The sequence below is a fragment of the Pelophylax lessonae genome, assembly GCF_965119305.1.
Source record: "Pelophylax lessonae genome assembly, chromosome: 13".
NCBI classification, from domain to species: domain Eukaryota; kingdom Metazoa; phylum Chordata; class Amphibia; order Anura; family Ranidae; genus Pelophylax; species Pelophylax lessonae.
The window spans coordinates 166597048-166616595 of record NC_138780.1 but is presented as its reverse complement, the minus strand read 5'-3'; the positions used below and the strand labels follow the sequence as shown (position 1 = coordinate 166616595).

The 19548-nt window shown below is 46.3% G+C and overlaps 1 pseudogene across 1 annotated transcript in view; it reads left to right on the top strand.

The window, feature by feature from the left end:
* Positions 1 to 8345: 8345 nt before the first annotated feature.
* LOC309543309 overlaps positions 8346 to 19548 on the top strand; it is a 53012-nt pseudogene continuing 41809 nt past the window's right edge. Inside the window, exon 1 of the transcript XR_014226134.1 lies at positions 8346 to 9494. The product of XR_014226134.1 is annotated as an uncharacterized misc_RNA (transcript). The remainder of the gene's footprint in view (positions 9495 to 19548) is intronic.

Sequence of the window (19548 nt, the reverse complement as noted above, 5' to 3'; positions counted from 1 at the left end):
GGTCATGAATGGGCATCATGACTTTTAAATGGTGTACAGCCTAAACCATTCACAGGCCTGCCTCCATATATTCACAGTGGATTGTTCGGAAGGTATGTGTCCCTTCATATGGAGTGTCTAATACTACCATTTACATCACCATCAAGTTTGCATTTCTGTAACTTTTGTCTATGCTCTCTTCCCTTTCCCTCTTTCCTCCCCTCCCTACTTCATCCCATTTTCTTTCTTTTTTCCACTATACTTTTCCTTTCTTCTTTCTCTTTTTCCTTTGTCTCTCCTTCCCTCCCCCCCTCCCCCCCCCCTCTTTCACACCCCTCTTTTTCCCTGCCCTTCCTCCTCTTTCCTCCTCCCCCTCCCGCCCACCTCTATCTATGTTTTCCTTTACTATATCCTTCTTTCCTGTTCAGTATATAATCAGTCCTTTTCTGAAATTCCTCTATAGCACATTACCTGGCATCGTGTGGTATATTCCCCATTCCCTATCAAGGTGAACTCTATGGTTGAGTCAGACAAGTGGGTCCTTAGGGGAGTTAAATGAATTATAGCACATGAGGTAGGTAAAAGTGTATTTATATGAAATAATAAAAAATATTTCGTCCCTGATATATATTTCAATATCTTTTGAATATGAACACTCCCTTTTTCCACTAACATGGGGTTGACAAATATATTCATGTTTTATAGCCTGGTTATCTTGTTTCCCCTGGATCTATGAACCAGGAAGAGGAAATAAACTTTCACTACGGACAAGATGGAATAATTGCCACTGATATATGGGGGTTCTCTACTACCTACATATTAGAGTAACATAGACAAAATTTGACACTTATAACCATTATCTAACTTTGGGGATTGTGATTTTCCCTACCTGTCATCTAATCTTCGTTTACAGCAAGGTCAGTATTCTAGGTACATCCACATGGGCTCTATCTGTAATATGTGCTCCACAGTGTATTGGTATTAATGACAAATTCAATATTTTGTGATTGTGTATCATTAATGTCGTTCTTCTTTTGTTACTATTGTAAACTGCAGAAATATCGGTATTGCTCGGTCTCTCTGGCCCTGACGAAGCCTGACGCGAATCGTGTTGGCTCATCAGGACCCACAAACCGAATATCATCTAAGACTTCTTGCACTAACATCAGCTTGAAGCATGTATTGCTCCCACAATAGGGAAATATTTCTGTACTGTGGTTTTTAATATATGTCTTGCATATAAGGGATGTTTTCTATGTGCCTTTATACATCCCTGTGTGTATACTAATTTTGTTTTAAATACATTTAATAAATTAATTCTATTTTAATGTATTGGTTCTCTGGTCTTCCTTCTCCCAATCAGCCTAGAAAACCCTACTTTATCTCTAGATATCACCACGTTGCTGATCCGACACTACCACAAAAAGGCTGAACACCAGGGCAGACAAATCACTGAGGGCAAGTTAAGGTCTGCAGGTCTTTGGATTATAGGTATGAAGAAACGTGTAGCCCAACTACTGCATGACTGTGTGCATTTTCGTAAAGCAAGAGGAAAACAGCTACACCAACAAATGGCCGGCTTGCCTGCGGATAGACTATGTACAGAACCGCCCTTCACCTACACTGGCCTGGACGTCTTTGGACCATGGATGGTTTCCACACATAGAACCCGTGGCGGTTATGCAAACAGTAAACGTTGGGCTGTGCTATTTACTTGCATGAGTGTGCGAGCCATTCACATAGAGGTTCACATAGAGGTGATAGAATCTATGGACACATCCAGCCTCATTAATGCCTTAAGACGGTTCTTCGCAATCAGAGGACCAGTGAAACAGTTGAGGTCAGACCAAGGAAGTAACTTCATTGGGGCCTGTAGAGAACTGAACATCGACACTAAACCTATTCAAGATCAGTTGGCGGAGAAAGGTTGCACCTGGATTTTTAATCCTCCTCATAGTTCCCATATGGGGGGTTCCTGGGAGAGAATGATCGGTATCTCACGCAACATCTTAAATTCTATGTTGATGGATGTAAATTCTTCAAGACTTACACACAAGACTCTTGTCACTCTTCTTGCTGAAGTTTCAGCTATTATCAATTCAAGACCCCTTGTGCCAGTGTCTATGGATCCTGAAACACCAGCCATACTGTCTCCGGCTATTCTGCTTACCCAAAAAACAGACAATATGCTAATGCCTAGTGGAGAATTTACTCATGGGAATATTTACCAAAAACACTGGAAACGTGTACAACACCTCGCAGATTACTTCTGGAACGGATGGCTAAAAGAGTACCTCAATATTCTTCAAGGAAGGAGAAAATAGCAACATCAAAACCAAACTTGAAAGAAGGAGACCTCGTATTGATGAAGGAGCAACAAACCGAAAGGATTGCCTGACCTATGGGACTAATCACAAAGGTTTTCCCTAGCAAGGATGGCAAGGTCCGAAAGGTGGAGTTGAAGATCTTCAGGAAGGGCAAGCTTAAAATGTTTGCAAGGCCAATTAACAAACTCATTTTAATATTACCCATCGAGAACGTTCCTGAAGGATGAAAAGGACTGAACTTGAACTTCATGATCTACTCCACTATGAGTCAGGGAACCCGACTACTGTTATGTTTACTGCATTTTAACGTGTTCTTTTTTGCTGGTTGTATCATATTTTTTGGACATTCGTCATAGTGAAATCTCCAAAGGGAATTTCAGACGGGGAGTGTGCTGTTCTCCTCATAGCTATTTTGTACATTGCATTATCTATCTTTCTTTCTCCATGTTGTTTCTATGCATTGTTGTACTGCTGCCATCTGCTGGCCAGAATTTGCATGCCGCACGCCTTTGTTCTTATTAGTAAAGTTCAGGCCCGGATTGGCTAATCGGAAGCATCTGGAGAATTCCAGATGGGCTGGTCCATTTGGGGTGCAGGCAGGGCCGGTGTAATGCCGAAAGTTACAAGTATCATCTGCCCTGGACATGTCCATATCTGTGATGAGGGGGGAGGGGGCGCACTGGGAGCTTTTGCCTTCTCCTGCCTGACAGGGGTGAATATCCTTCTCCCTCCTGTCACTGTACAACAATGTATGATTCTCGGACTTGTTCATTCCATTCACTTCACCCCTGCCTTATCTCTCCTTCAGCTGTTTATCACTCTACTCTTTACAAGCTCCCCTCCTCCCTTTCAGCTTCTTCTACTTCCCCGTTCCCGGCCAGGTCACTTGAGTCTTCCTTGTTGGTCACTTTCGCTTTGTCTGCAGCATGTTGTCTCTTTACCTTCCCTGAACAATAGTAAGTCAGCACCGAGTCTTCTGCTCCTCTCTCCTGTTCACATTAACCCTTCACCTTCTTCTTTCAACTGTCCACTCCATAAATCTGCACTGTATGTCCTGAAGCCTCTGGTCCCAGCTCTGTGCTATCCAAGCAGCCATTTAGCTGACCCTGTCCTGTCCTAAAATGCAGCATTAGCACTTTCTTTACAGCCCTTCACTCTGTTCTTCATTAACACATATTCTTATTAGCCAGACCTGCCCCCCCCATCCCTATCCCCCCTATACCTATCCCCCCTATCCCTATCCCCCCCATACCTACCCCCCCACCTATATCTATCCCCCCTATACCTATTCCCCCCCTATCCCTATCCCCCCTATCCCTATCCCCCCCCCATACCTATACCTATCCCTAATAACCTGTGTGCTGCGGTTTGGTCACAGTATGATTGTATGTGCGTTTTACCTGGATTTTAGGTGCACTTCTATTTGAATTTCTATTACAAAGTGTGTTTTCATGAAAGTACATCAAAGTCCTACATGTTGCATCTTTGATGCGGTTTCAGAAAACGCACTGTGTAATGGAATTCAATAGAAGTGCACCTAAAATCCAGGTAAAACGCACATACAATCACACTGTGACCAAACTGCAGTGCACCGGTGTGACCCCACTATAAGGCAAACTTCACACCTTTGAATGTCAGTCACAAGATTGTGGCTTTCCTGACACACACAAACAAATCATCCATTAGTAGACGTGCGACAGTGCCATTTATTGGTAATGGCACCCCACACATCTGCTATCACATGCACCAAACCACATGGTGTCTCAAAAGTGAAACATCTGGGGTCTGTTTAGAGCCCTGATATTTCATCAAAGCCCCCCAACAGGGCAGTTGGCAGTTAAAAATGTAAAAAGTATATATATACACTGTACATATAAATTCTCAACACAATATAAATAATGTAAAACATATGTAAAAAATAAATAATTAAGGGCTTGTTCAAACGTGTTTTGGTCTCTGAAAAGTAACCATCATGCAGATTGCTCTTCAGAGAGCATTTGACAGGAGGTAAGGAGCCGTTGTATCGCCTCCCTACTGCCTGAAACAAACCTTCTACCATTATTAGCCTTATGGGGTGGGGGGGCATAGCTTGCCATGTTTGCCCTGGGCACTGAATGACCTTGTCTCGGCACTGGGTGCAGGGGGTCCGCAACATCTGAGGGGGTGTCGTGTAGCATGACAGTGAAGGCAGTTTTATTCCAGGACAAAGCAGTGTCCCAAAATGAAACGCACACTGTGTGATTCCTGAACTGGTGATTCCAGTGACATCAGGCACACACAGGCAGAAGCCCAGCATTCATAGCGGAAGAGGGTTTAAATTCCTCCTCCTCCGTGCCAAGAAAGTAGCTCCACCCACCTCCTCCTCGCTGCAGGTAAGAGGATTGTTCATGTTGTCCTCTCTCTGGCTCTGCTCTTCTTCCTGCTAAAAATCACTGCCCTTGCCACAGCGTAGGATTGTCTTCTCATGAGCTTTGCATTACTCAATATTCCCCAGGATCTCAATAGGAGGAGATGATGTCCTCCTTGGTTAGCTACCTCTAGAGGAGGCTCATCAACCCCCCCCCCCCCCCTACAGGTATTTAGGGGATATTTTTTTTTTTTTGCAGTTTTAACTAGCATTTTATGGAGGGTGAAGTGAAGGATGGCCTTGAATAAGGAGATATTGCCCCTGAGTTGCAAGGTCCTCTTGTTGCCATCATTCATTTTGGTGTCCGTGAGACAACTGCACAGTACAGGAACAAGAAGCAGGCGCTCCATGTGGGAGCTTGCAGGAATCTTAGATTTTTGCATAATTCTTAGAAATACATAAATTCAGATTAAGGTGAAGTAAATTAATTTCTGACTGCAGCACAGTTACAGGGTTTGGTAGTTTACTGAAGCAAAATTGGAAAAAAGCCTCTAATGGACGCAGCTTAGGGGCTTTTGAGGTCCTTGATCAAATGCACATAGACCATACATGACCGAATGTAACAGTCACCTTTCACCAAACTGAATGTGATCTGTGGATTCTACATCGTTGCATGTCTGTGTATTTCTCTAGAAATTGGTACAGGGTAAAGGTTTTATTTGAGCTATAGCCGGAGAACAGATTACAAAAGTTCCCCACTTTATATCACTGCAATGTTTAATCTCATTTTTAATACTAAGCTAAAACATGGAATAGGCTGCTTTGGCAGCACTATGAATTAGTGATTGACCGATATCGTTTTTTTATTGCCAATACCAATATTTTGGCCATTGAATATCGGCTTTTGCTGATATTGGCCGATATGTTCGTACATTTATAAAAAACGATGTGGCAAATGAGGTTTAATGTTGATAAATGTAAAGTTATGCACTTGGGGGCTAAGAATATGCATGCATCATACATACTGGGGGGGGGGGAGGATCTGGGGGAATCCATGGCGAGAAGGCTACTGTATTTGCACTGAATTGTAAATGATGATATTTTTTGAAAAATAGAATGAATTACAAGGCTGTAGAGAACAGTGCGCCATTGCAAACTTATATTCTGAGGTTTTAATTACATTATTTTAATATAGTCAGTCGTGAACTAAAGTGGGCCGGTCTAAGGCATGAAACTCCAGGGCTGAAAATGAGTCCCACTCCGGCCCTGGTAAAGTTTATTGTATAATGGGCGTGGTTTTTCAGGCTGTGTGTCTTATCACATCCAGCAGCCATCTTCACTTCATTATGGCTGTGTGACTGGAAACTCCACATTTTTGGACTTGTGAAGGCATCAGTTTTTGACCAGCAGTTAGCCTCAGGATAGACACCAAAAGGACAGTATTGATACCACTACTACAGAGTAGTATTGTGTCATCGTATATTGCTGTATCTGGATTAAATAAACCCACGTTTGATTTAATCCTCATGCCTAAGTCTGGATCCATCTTACCTGAGCATCTGCAGGTCCGGTCTGCCCCACTGCTTGGATACGAAGGTAGGAAGTCACACAGCTATTATCAGTTATACCTTCATTCACCTTCATGTGGGGACAGAACATAGAATACAATCCACAATTTAAAGCACAAAAATAGGGTTAATAATGAGAGTGTTTTGATGTTACTGAAGCCAGAGGATTGTTTACAAGGAAGATTACAACAACACATTTGGATGTACTGACGCATGGAAATAGAAAGTAAACCGCCCACATTAAGGTATTGTGCGGTCCAAGTTTCTATATCCGTGCATTAGAGTAAACAACAGATATAAACCTGTAAGTTTAATATGGTAGAGATGACTCGAATATGTGCGCAAAAGTTGTTCTATTGCTAAATATTAATCGTCATTATAAATTGTACTACCAAAAACAACCCTACCAACGGGTGTGTGTAAAACGATGTATGTAAAGGGGGCAAGCAATAAGTGAAAGGTTTCACATGGATGTCCCAAAAGGGGGTCATGTACGATCAAAAGGTGTAAGCGAATTGAGAAAAATATATATATGGAGCATAAATAATATATGTATATCCATGCAGCAGAGAGTATTGTCTCAGGTTACATGTAATACGCACAACATACATGCATCCATGCAGGGGAGAGTATTATCTCAAATTAACTCCACATAATGCCGTGGAGGGTATGAGGAAAATGTTCCCAAAACTCTAAAGAAAAGGTCTATATGAGAAGGCATCAGTTTTTGACCAGCAGTTAGCCTCAGGATAGACACCAACAGGAAAGTATTGATACCACTACTACAGAGCAGTATTGTATACTGCTGTATCTGGATTGAATAAACCCACGTTTGATTTCATCCTCATTCCTAAGTCTGGATCCATCTTACCTGAGCATCTGCCGGTCCGGTCTGCCCCACTGCTTGGATACGAAGTTAGGAAGTCACACAGCTATTATCAGTTATACCTTCATTCGCCTTCATGTGGGGACAGAAAAGTCAAAAACTGCCTTGATGTCCACACCCCGGCCACAGATTCCCTCAGAGTCCAGTACCACACTCAGGAATCTCCCTTGCAACAGGTCCACATGCAGCAAATCTGGCTACAGTGCATGTTCCACAAGTCTTTGCTCGCATAGCAGAAGAATTGTTAAGGCACGTGGAATTGTTAAAGAGACAGCGCACCCTAAATAAAAATGGCATAAAAGGACATCGCACAGTTCCCCAGTGATGAAACTAAGCTAATGCAGCCTGATACTGATCACTACGAAGAACAGGAAGCAGAACCCAAACTTCCAGCAGACCAAGTCGTGCGACCAAGATGCTCACTTAAACCAACACTAAAGGTCAGGGAAAACTATCAAACCACAAAAGACGAGTTATGCGATAACCTGGAAGAGTTATGGGAACGAGTTTCCTCCCTCATGTCAGGACTTAAATCCTCTGGTGATGTCACAAGCTTACAAGTCGCCATCAGGCAGCTGAACACAGCTCATGAAAGATACAAGAGACTGTCCACAAGGTATATAACCTTTCTAAAAGATGCTAATAATGATGAAGCCCTTTCAGAACTGAGCAAGGCAGAATCAATAGACAGATAAAGAGACACCATGGTGCGGTGTGCTAAAGATAAAGCGGAACGCCGTATCTCCCATTTGCAAGAAACTAGATCACACAGATCAAATTCATCTAAACATTCCTCTTGGTCAAACAGATCATTGTGCTCAAGAAGCTCAGCCCTAAGCGACAGATTACTAGAGGCCCGCATAAATGCAGAGCAATCCAAAGCCAGACGTTTCTTCACTGAAAAAGAAGCTCTTGAAAGAGCAGATGCAGAGGCCAAGAGGGCTGAAGCAGAGGCTCGAATAAAGATTCTTGAATCAGAGAGGAAGAAGAAATTGCATTAGCTAAAGTAAGACTACTTGAGTAAGCATTGAGCCAAGATCTTGGTCCAGTCTGCTCGCCACCACAGGAGATAGAAGATCCAGCTGATCGCACCAGCGACTATGTACTGGAACAGTTATCTGCACCACCCCCAGTATGCAGTACAATCCAAGCCGACAACACAGAAACCTCCAAGTCGACTCCATCTTCAGTGCCAGTGCCACTCACAGCACCTGAGCAACCCGATGGCATTCACCAAGATGTGCCATCTCAAGGACAGTTATTACAGCAAAAAGGCTATCAGGTGTTTCCTGGCCTACCCCCACAGCTCAAGCAGCAGTCATCACAATCTACCGAGGCTAGATGACAGCTCAACCCTGCAGCAACATCATTCTACCCGGACGCATCTCACCCTTTCACGCCGCGCAGCCTACACGCCCCGGCGGCATCACAAGTTGTCGTGGCAACAAGCAGTGAGAAATCAGATATGTCTGAGTTTGCCAGGGTTATGGTGAGCAGAGAGCTAATTAATACAAGTCTCTCAAAATGTGCAGAGAGCTACAGAGCTTAGAAGGCAACCTTCAAGGCCGCCATTGCCAACCTCAACCTAACCGCAGAACAGGAGCTCAACCTCCTGATCAAATGGCTGGGCCCAGGTTCCACAAATCGTATCTAGAGCCTCAGAACTGTCTATGTGGGACAAGCAGAAGCAGGTCTCGCTGCCGCCTGGCAGAGACTCGAACGTACCTTTGGCAGTGCAGAAGCGATAGAGAAAGCCCTATTCAAGAGACTGCAGAACATCCTAAAGATCAATCTTAAGGATGTCCATAAGCTTCAGGATTTGAGTGACCTGCTCATGGAACTAGAGCTTGCCAAAAGAGACCCTCTTCTGATCGGGCTGTGCTACCTGGATACAGCCCATGGAGTGAACCCAATTGTCGTGAAGCTACCATACAGTCTGCAAGAAAAGTGGGCGGCATCAGTCTCAAGGTACAAAAGGGTGCATGACGTCACCTTTCCCCCATTTATTCATTTCTGCAGATTCATTGATGAACAGTCCCAGATGAGGAATGACCCCAGCCTCAATTTCCTGGAGTTCAACACTACAGCTTCAGCGACACCATCATCAAGGTATGAAAGTGTCATGCATAAACACAGAGACTTTAAGAGCAGTGTGAGTGTTAGAAAGACTAACCTACCGTCTTCTGCAGCACCCACGGGTAAACAGTACAATACCTCATCAGGAGACAAGTCCTTCAATCGTGAATGTCCCATTCATAAAAAACCACACTCACTGAACAAATGCAGGGGGTTTAGATCCAAAACCATAAAGGAGCGCAAGAAAGTCCTCAGCGAGCTTGGGGTATGTTTCAGATGCTGCGCTTCATTGGAGCACATGGCTAAGGACTGTAAATCCATCATCAAGTGTGAGGAGTGTCATAGTGAAAGACATGCCTCAGCTATGCACCCTGTTCCACTCCCCAGAGACTCACAGCTGCCGTCACCACCAATCCTGCTCCAAGTCATGGCGGGGAGCCCCAGAACCACGCTAACACAGCCGCCGCTGTTTCCCTGCTCATGTTTGGAAGTATGTGGCGAGGGCCGGAGTGAGAAATGTTGTGCCCGAATATGCCTAGTCAAGGTCTATCCAGAGGGACTACCAGAAAAGGCAGTAAAAATGTATGCCATCATCGATGACCAAAGCAACAGGTCTCTAGCGGGACCTAAATTCTTTGAAGCCTTTGGGATAAAGGGACCATCAGAACCCTACATCTTAAACACCTGCTCAGGCCGCATAGAGACTAGCGGCAGGAGAGCGCAAGGATTCATTGCTTCTCCCATCAGTGGGAATACAGAAATACCCCTACCAATGCTGATTGAATGCGATCAAATACCCAACCATAGGGATGAAATTCCAACCCAGAAGTTGCATTTCACCAACCGCACCTAAGGCACCTAGCCAACGTTATCCCACCTATGGACAACAATGTCGAGATTTTACCCCTGCTTGACAGAGACAATCTAAGGGTGCACAAGGTGCGTCAACAATGTAATGGTCCTGACTACGTGCCATATGCCCAGAGGCTGGACTTGGGATGGGTAGTCATAGGAAATGTATGCTTGGATCAACCAAGAATTGACACCTTCAAAGCGTACGTGTGCGCAGATGGACGCACAACTTGCATTAAGCCATGTCCTCATCACTATGAAGTGAAGGAGAAGTCTCCAGACCTCATACAACCACCTGACATAATTTCTCCCCTCTTTGCTGACAACTTGGGGAGATCAGTCTTTCACACAACCAAGGATGACGATAAAGTAGCCTTATCAGTAGAGGACAGAGAGTTCATCAAGATAATGGACAGTGAGTTCTTTAAAGATGAAACCGATCACTGGGTTTCTCCATTACCCTTCCGAACCACCAGGATAAGGATCCCAGACAATCGGGAGCAAGCGCTATCCAGATTTAACTCACTTCAGCGTACCATGAACAGCAAGCTTGAGACGAGAGAACACATTGTCGCCTTTATGGATAATATATTCCGTACCAATCCAGCAGATCACACCCCCAGGCCTATGTCTATAGGTTCTTTTACTAACTCTACTTGGCCTACAGGTCCAGAGTTTCTGGTAGGACGGGCAAACGAATGTGTACAGGAAGTTTTCAGCATCCAGGATATGGATAATGATCCAGAAATCCGTGCTGAAGTTAGTGCATTAGTCACTGACACAAGACAGACCTCCAGCCTTGACTGTCATCGCTTTGAACATTTCTCCAGTTGGATGAGACTCGTCAGAACCATTGCAAGGTTAGTGCACATCTCTAGATGTTATCACAATACTCAGGAAGATAAAGATTGTCATGGTTGGCATGTCTGCCATAAACCCTTCTCTGAGGACATTTCTCATAGCGAGTCTCTCATAATACGTCATGTCCAGCAGGGCGAATTTAATGTAGAATGGAAGTGCTTGAACCATAGACAGCAGATTCCTATAAAAAGTTCTCTTGCTAACTTAAATCCAAATATGGACAGTTTTGGCCTGCTCAGAGTTCGTGGTCATTTGAATCAAGCCCACCTATAATGCTGAACAAAATCCTGTCATTATTCCCAGCAAACATCATATCACCATGTTCAAAGAGATTACCGTGAAGATAGGCCCATGCCCGAATAATATATAACCACAACTATCTAGAGATAAAGTAGGGGTTTCTAGGCTGATTGGGAGAAGGAAGACCAGAGAACCAATACATTAAAATAGAATTAATTTATTAAATGTATTTAAAACAAAATTAGTATACACACAGGCAGGGCCGGCGTTAGGGGGGGGGCAACCTGGGCAACTGCCCAGGGTCCCGAATGTCCAGGGGCCCCGGCAGGGGCGGACTGAGCGGTCGGGCATCGGGCACTTCGGACATGGTCCGAGGGCCCGGCCAGGAAGGGAGAGCCCGGCCAGCAAGGGGAGCCGCCGTCCAGTATAGAATTAACACACCCGGGCCGGCGTTACGTAGCAGAAGGAGGGGAGGGACCCAGCGGCGGGCACTGCTACAGTCAGTGTGAGGAGGGGATCTGGGGAGGGGCCCGGCGGCAGGCTAAGCGTCAGTGAGAGGAGGAGGGGCCCAGGCTAGGGCTGGGATTCCATTGTGTCCTGTGTGCGGGGGCGTGTCGGCGTCGCATACTGACGTGACGTCGACGGGCCCCGCCTCCACAGGTTGTGAGGGGTAACCAGGGGCATGATTATAGGGATCGCAAGGGTCAACTCACCATGGCTCTCCTATATGCCGCCCCGTCAGCCCTCCTATCCAGCCTGGTGCTAGCCTAGCTGTCTCCACAATGTTCAATGTAGTCATCGATCCATACCTAGGACCGCCTCCAAGCTCCGCCCCCTGACTCCGGCTTCAGCTTCAACTTCTTGTTTTAAGGCTGTTCCTGCTGCTGGGCACGGTAGGGAAGTACTGCCCCCTCCTGGCACACTGTCCCCCCCCACTGCCCTCCACTCCCCCCTCCCATAATACTTCCCCCCCATTCTGCCCCCTCCTGGCACACTGTCCCCCCCCCACTGCCCTCCACTGCCCCCTCCCATAATACTGTCCCCCCATACTGCCCCCTCCTGGCACACTGTCCCCCCCCACTGCCCTCCACTGCCCCCTCCCATAATACTGTCCCCCCATACTGCCCCCTCCTGGCACACTGTCCTGTCCCCCCCATACTGCCCTCCACTGCCCCCTCCCATAATACTGTCTCCCTCCCATCACACTGTCCCCCCATACTACCCCCTCCTGGCACACTGTCCCCCCCCCATACTGCCCTCCACTGCCCCCTCCCATCACACTGTCCCCCCAAACTGGCCACTCCTGGCAGACTGTCCTCCCCATACTGCCATCCACTGCCCCCCTCCCATCACACTGTCTCCCTCCTGTCATACTGCCCCCTATACTGCCCTCCACTGCCCCCTCCCATCATGCTGGCCCCCAAACTGCTCTCCACTGCCCCCCTTCCATAACACTGTCCCCCTCCCATCATACTGTACCCATACTGTCCCCTCCTGTCATACTGCCCCCCTCGCATCATGCTGTCCCCCATACTGACCCCCACTGCCCTCCTCCCATCATGTTGTCCCCCCATACTTCCCCCTCCTGTCACACTGCCCCCCATACTGCACCCTCCCATCATGCTTTCCCCCATCCTGCCCCCTCCTGTCACACTGTCTCCCCATACTACCCTCCACTGCCCCCACCCAATCATGCTGTGCCCCCATACTGCTCCCTCCTGTCACACTGCTCCCTCATACTGCTCTCCACTGCCCCCTCCCATCACACTGCCCCCCTCCCATTACAGTACCTCCCTCCTGGCACTCTGCCCCCATCCCATCCACTGCCCCCTACCATCACATTGCCCCCCTCCCGTCACACTGCCCCCCCCCTCTTGTCACACAGTCCCACCCTCCAGCCGCACTGGCCCCTTCAGTCACACTGACCCCCTCCCATCACACTGCACCCCCAAGCTGTCCTCTACTGTCTCCCATCCTGTCATACTGCCCCCTCCTGTAACACTGCCCAGGTACCCTTCTTAGATGGGGTGGCTACATTCATTTTCTTGTTTAAACTTTACACTGCAGGAAGGGGGTCCACTGCACAAAATGTGAAAGGGATCCGCTGCAGGACCGTAAAGTGTCCTGGGACCAGTGGGAAAGGCTGAGGCTGGAGGTTGAGGGGCCCTTCATGGTTTCTTGCATCAGGAGTCTGAAGGTTCTAGTTACGCCTCTGGGGGTAACGGTCGCTAACCTCACCGGAGACAATTTCCTGGATGCCGGCGATTGCGAAGGAGTGCCCTCTTCATCTTCTTCAATCCCTGCTTCATCCCTGGCAGTTTCTGTATGATGTGAGTAGTTCTTGTAACATATGGCCTCTATGTGAAATCCAGCTCCACTCAATGGTCTCTCCTGTGAGGAATGATGTGTACATACATTTGCATTATCCCACACAATTTTAATAAAAATATATGATTCATAAATTTTTATTAAAATTGTGTGGGATAATGCAAATGTATTGTAGAAATTGTCTCCGGTGAGGTTAGCGACCGTTACCCCCAGAGGCGTAACTAGAACCTTCAGGGCCCTGATGCAAGAAACCATGAAGGGCCCCGCAACCTCCAGCCTCAGCCCTTCCCACTGGTCCCAGGACACTTTACGGTCCTGCAGCGGATCCCTTTCACATTTTGTACAGTGGACCCCCTTCCTGCAGTGTAAAGTCACATAGAGGCCATATGTTACAAGAACTACTCACATCATACAGAAACTGCCAGGGATGAAGCAGGGATTGAAGAAGATGAAGAGGGCACTCCTTCGCAATTGCAGCCATCCGGTGAGGTTACCTGTATCAATGGCACATCAGTATGCGGTGCCGACGCACCCCCGGAAACAGGTCACCATGGAAATCCAGCGCTAGCCTGGGCCTCTCACTGAAGCAGCGACAGCAGCTGGGCCCCTCCCCTCCTCACACTACATATCGCCGGGTGAGTTAATTCTGTACTGGGCGGTGGGCCCTCTTCCTGGCCAGGCCCCCCCTTCCTGGCCAGGCCCTCGGACCACGTCTGTCCGCCCCTGGCCACAGGCCCACAGCCTGCCAGCAAGCCTGCCAGTGCCAGTCACAGGCCCACAGTGAGCAAGCCACAGGCTCACAGCCTGCCAGTCAGCCAGCAAGCCTGCCAGTGCGAGCCACAGGCCCAAAGCCAGCAAGCCACAGCCTGCCAGTGCCAGCCACATGCCCACAGCCAGCAAGCCACAGCCTGCCAGCAAGCCTGCCAGTGCCAGCCACAGGCCCACAGCCAGCAAGCCACAGCCTGCAAGCAAGCCACAGCCTGCCAGCCAGCCTGCCAGTGCCAGCCACAGGCCCACAGCCAGCAAGCCACAGACTGCCAGCCAGCAAGCCTGCCAGTGCCAGGCCCAGAGCCAGCAAGCCACAGGCCCAGAGCCTGCCAGCCAGCAAGCCACAGCCAGCCAGCAAGCCTGCCAGTGCCAGCCACAGCCAGTAAGCCACAGCCTGCCAGCCACAGCAAGCCTGCCAGTGCCAGCCACAGGCCCACAGCCTGCCAGCCAGCATGCCACAGCCTGCCAGCCAGCCAGCAAGCAAGCCTGCCAGTGCCAGCCACAGCCAGCAAGCCACAGCCTGCCAGCCACAGCAAGCCTGCCAGTGCCAGCCACAGGCTCACAGCCTGCCAGCGGTAGCCAGCAAGACCACAGCCTGCCAGCGGTAGCCAGCAAGACCACAGCCTGCCAGCGGTAGCCAGCAAGGACCACAGCCTGCCAGTCATAGCCAGCAAGACCACAGCTTGCCAACCAGCAACTGTAATTAAGGTAAGAGGAGCCAACTTGGCCTAGGTATCAGAGAGCAATGTTTGTTGTTTTATTGTGGGTGTGGCTGGAGGCGGGGTGTGGATGGAGGCATGGCAAGGGTGTGGCTGGAGGCGGAACATGGGTGGGGCCTGGAAAGGGCCCTTGATTTTTTTTTTTTTGCCCAGGGGCCCTGGGCCCTGTGTCACTGTCAGCAGCGGGCTCCATTTTACAAAGGGGCCCCGTCACTGTCAGAAGCCGACTTTATCTTCCAAAGGGCTCCCTGCTCCGTCACTTGCCACAACCGCCCGCATTCATATACAGGGAGAGAGCCTGCGATCAGAGATAGGGTGCTTCTGTAGCAGAGTCAGATATTTGAAGGTACCATTCAATGTTATTTAATTAAAGCATATTTTCATGTAGTTGTATGTTTTATTTGGCTAAATTGATTAAATGCGCCTATATTTTTGGTAGAATATAAAAAAAATTGGGGCCCCACTTTTAGGTTTGCCCAGGGCCACACTTTGTCTAAAACCGGCCCTGCACACAGGGATGTATAAAGGCACATATAAAACATCCCTTGTATGTAAGACATATATTAAAAACCACAGCACAGAAATATTTCCCTATTATGGGAGCAATACATGCTTCAAGCTGATGTTAGTGCAAGAAGTCTTAGATGATATTCGGTTTGTGGGTCTCAATGAGCCTACGTGTTTCGCATCAGGCTTCGTCAGGGCCAGAGAGACCGAGCAATACCGATATTTCTGCAGTGTACAATAGTAACAAAAGAAGAAAGACATTAATGATACATAATCACAAAATATTGAATTTGTCATTAATACAAATACACTGTGGAGCACATATTACAGATAGAGCCCATGTGGATGTACCTAGAATACTGACCTTGCTGTAAACGAAGATTAGATGACAGGTAGTTAGATAATGGTTATGAGTGTCGAATTTTGTCTATGTTACTCTCCTATGTAGGTAGTAGAGAACCCCCATATATCAGTGGCAATTATTCCATCTTGTCCTTAGTGAAAGTTTATTTCCTCTTTCTGGTTCATAGATCCAGGGGAAACAAGATAACCAGGCTATAAAACATTAATATATTTGTCAACCCCATCTTAGTGGAAAAAGGGAGTGTTCATATTCAAAAGATATTGGAATATATATCAGGTACGAAAGGTTTTTTATTATTTCGTATATATACACTTTTACCCACCTCATGTGCTATAATTCATTTAGCTCCCCTAGGGACCCACTTGTCCAACTCAACCATAGAGTCCACCTTAATAGGGAATGGGGAATATACCACACAATGCCAGGTAATGTGCTATAGAGGAATTTCAGAAAAGGACTGATTATATACTGAACAGGAAAGAAGGATATAGTAAAGGAAAACATAGATAGAGGGGGGGAGGGGGAAAGAGGAGGAGGGGCAGGGGAAAAAAAGGGGGGAAAGATGAAGAGGGTGGGAAGGAAGGGGGAGGAGGGGAAAGGGGGGGGAGGAGGGAAGGAGAGACAAAGGAAAAAGAGAAAGAAGAAAGGAAAAGTATAGAGGAAAAAAGAAAGAAAATGGGATGTTGGACCAAAGTAGGGAGGGGAGGAAGGAGGGAAAGGGAAGAGAGCATAGACAAAAGTTACAGAAATGCAAACTGGTGATGTAAATGCTAGTATTAGACACTCCATATGAAGGGACACATACCTTCCGAACAATCCACTGTGAATATATGGAGGCAGGCCTGTGAATGGTTTAGGCTGTACACCATTCAAAAGTCATGATGCCCATTCATGACCCTCTAACTAGCCTATAAAAGTAGAAAGTATGTCCTTAGAATGGGATTCAGCTAATATAGGGTCGATATCAATGTCTCACAGAAATGCATATTCCATACCTCAGTAACGATGATTTTCCGCATGTGCCTGCCCCAAGGTATGTTGCCCCAAAGGAGGTTTAAATATAGTTCATTTGGCACCAAACAATCAAACATGCCGCTCATCTAGCGGCATTAATTCTGGGAGCGGCGCGTACAGCGGAACCCATCAATACGTCACCTCTCCTTACCGGAAGTGACGCGGCTATGCGTTCCAGTACAGGAAACCGGAAGGACCCTACCAGTTCCGGCCGTGGAAAGCCCACAGCGCCACTCCGCCGGGTGGCGTGTACTTCACTTGTGGGAGACAGTTCCATTTATGTCTGTATTGCAGGACCAGAGCGTTTTATATAGCAAAGGGCATCATTATTAAAAGGAAAACCTATTAGCCTCCCCTATATCTATATCAATCCATCATGTCAGATCGAGAAAGAGGACCATAAACCCTCATTCTTCAACTATTCGACATATTTGAGTACAATAGTTTTCAAGTGCATAAAATATTACTGCAGGGATCTGTGTCAGTATAAAATGGAAAGAAATCTTATTAAACAGAAAGGTCAGCACCCAACATCCACAATTGGCTCCTATGTGCCCACAGCATATGTGTGCATATATTATATTTCTTTATTTATAAATACAATTCCATTATCTCATTACATCAAATTGTCTGTGTATAGTATTAAACACCTAAAACAAAAGAAAATATATATACACAACATGCATATCATGAAATACGACTATCTAGATAGATATTTTTAGAATGACTGGGTCTGTGAAGGATTTATAGAAATGGTTTGAAGCGAAAGCATGTCGCTTAACCCCGGGGGTACCGTAGCTCTGAGGTCGTAGATCCATCTGGATTCACGAGCCAATACTTTCTTGTCTATATTGCCACCTCTCCCATCGTCTGGAATAAAATCCAGAACCGTGAAACGGATCAGAGATTGGTCAAATTTATGTTTGAGGCCTACATAGTGTTGATCTGGCCATTGTTGATGTAAGAAACGTGGTCAGAGATACGTTTCCACAGTGGTCTAATAGTCTTGCCCACGTAGAATGCTCCACATGGGCAAAACATAATATAGACCACTGCTTTGGTCTGGCATGTAATGTACTGATTGATATATCTCCTTCGTCCATTTGGTAATTAGAAGGAATCTCCTTCTAGAATAAATGAGCAAAAATCACATTCTCCACATTCTCTATATAGGCCTTTATGTGTACGGTCAGTATCTTTGGGTCTACTGTAGTGGCTTGAGACTATACTATCCTTGATGGTGTGGTATATTCCCCATTCCCTATCAAGGTGGACTCTATGGTTGAGTCGGACAAGTGGGTCCTTAGGGGAGTTAAATGAATTATAGCACATGAGGTGGGTAAAAGTGTAAATACAGTATATGAAATAATAAAAAATCTTTCGTTCCTGATATATATTTCAATATCTTTTGAATATGAACACTCCCTTTTTCCACTAACATGGGGTTGACAAATATATTAATGTTTTATAGCCTGGTTATCTTGTTTCCCCTGGATCTATGAACCATGAAGAGGAAATAAACTTTCACTAAGGACAAGATGAAATAATTGCCACTGATATATGGGGGTTCTCTACTACCTACATAGGAGAGTAACATAGACAAAATTCGACACTCATAACCATTTTCTAACTTTAGGGATTGTGATTTTCCCTACCTGTCATCTAATCTTCGTTTACAGCAAGGTCAGTATTCTAGGTACATCCACATGGGCTCTATCTGTAATATGTGCTCCACAGTGTATTGGTATTAATGACAAATTCAATATTTTGTGATTGTGTATCATTAATGTCGTTCTTCTTTTGTTACTATTGTACACTGCAGAAATATCGGTATTGCTCGGTCTCTCTGGCCCTGCCGAAGCCTGATGCGAAACGCGTTGGCTCATCGGGACCCACAAACCGAATATCATCTAAGACTTCTTGCACTAACATCAGCTTGAAGCATGTATTGCTCCCATAATAGGGAAATATTTCTGTGCTGTGGTTTTTAATATATGTCTTGCATACAAGGGATGTTTTATATGTGCCTTTATACATCCCTGTGTGTATACTAATTTTGTTTTAAATACATTTAATAAATGAATTCTATTTTAATGTATTGGTTCTCTGGTCTTCCTTCTCCCAATCAGCCTAGAAACCCCTACTTTATCTCTAGATATCACCACGTTGCTGATCCGACACTACCACAAAAAGGCTGAACACCAGGGCAGACAAATCACTGAGGGCAAGTTAAGGTCTGCAGGTCTTTGGATTATAGGTATGAAGAAACATGTAGCCCAACTACTGCATGACTGTGTGCATTGTCGTAAAGCAAGAGGAAAACAGCTACACCAACAAATGGCCGACTTGCCTGCGGATAGACTATGTACAGAACCGCCCTTCACCTACACTGGCCTGGACGTCTTTGGACCATGGATGGTGTCCACACGTAGAACCCGTGGCGGTCATGCAAACAGTAAATGTTGGGCTGTGCTATTTACTTGCATGAGTGTGCGAGCCGTTCACATAGAGGTGATAGAATCGATGGACACATCCAGCCTCATTAATGCCTTAAGACGGTTCTTCGTAATCAGAGGACCAGTGAAACAGTTGAGGTTAGACCAAGGAAGTAACTTCATTGGGGCCTGTAGAGAACTGAACATCGACACTAAGCCTATTCAAGATCAGTTGGCGGAGAAAGGTTGCACCTGGATTTTTAATCCTCCTCATAGT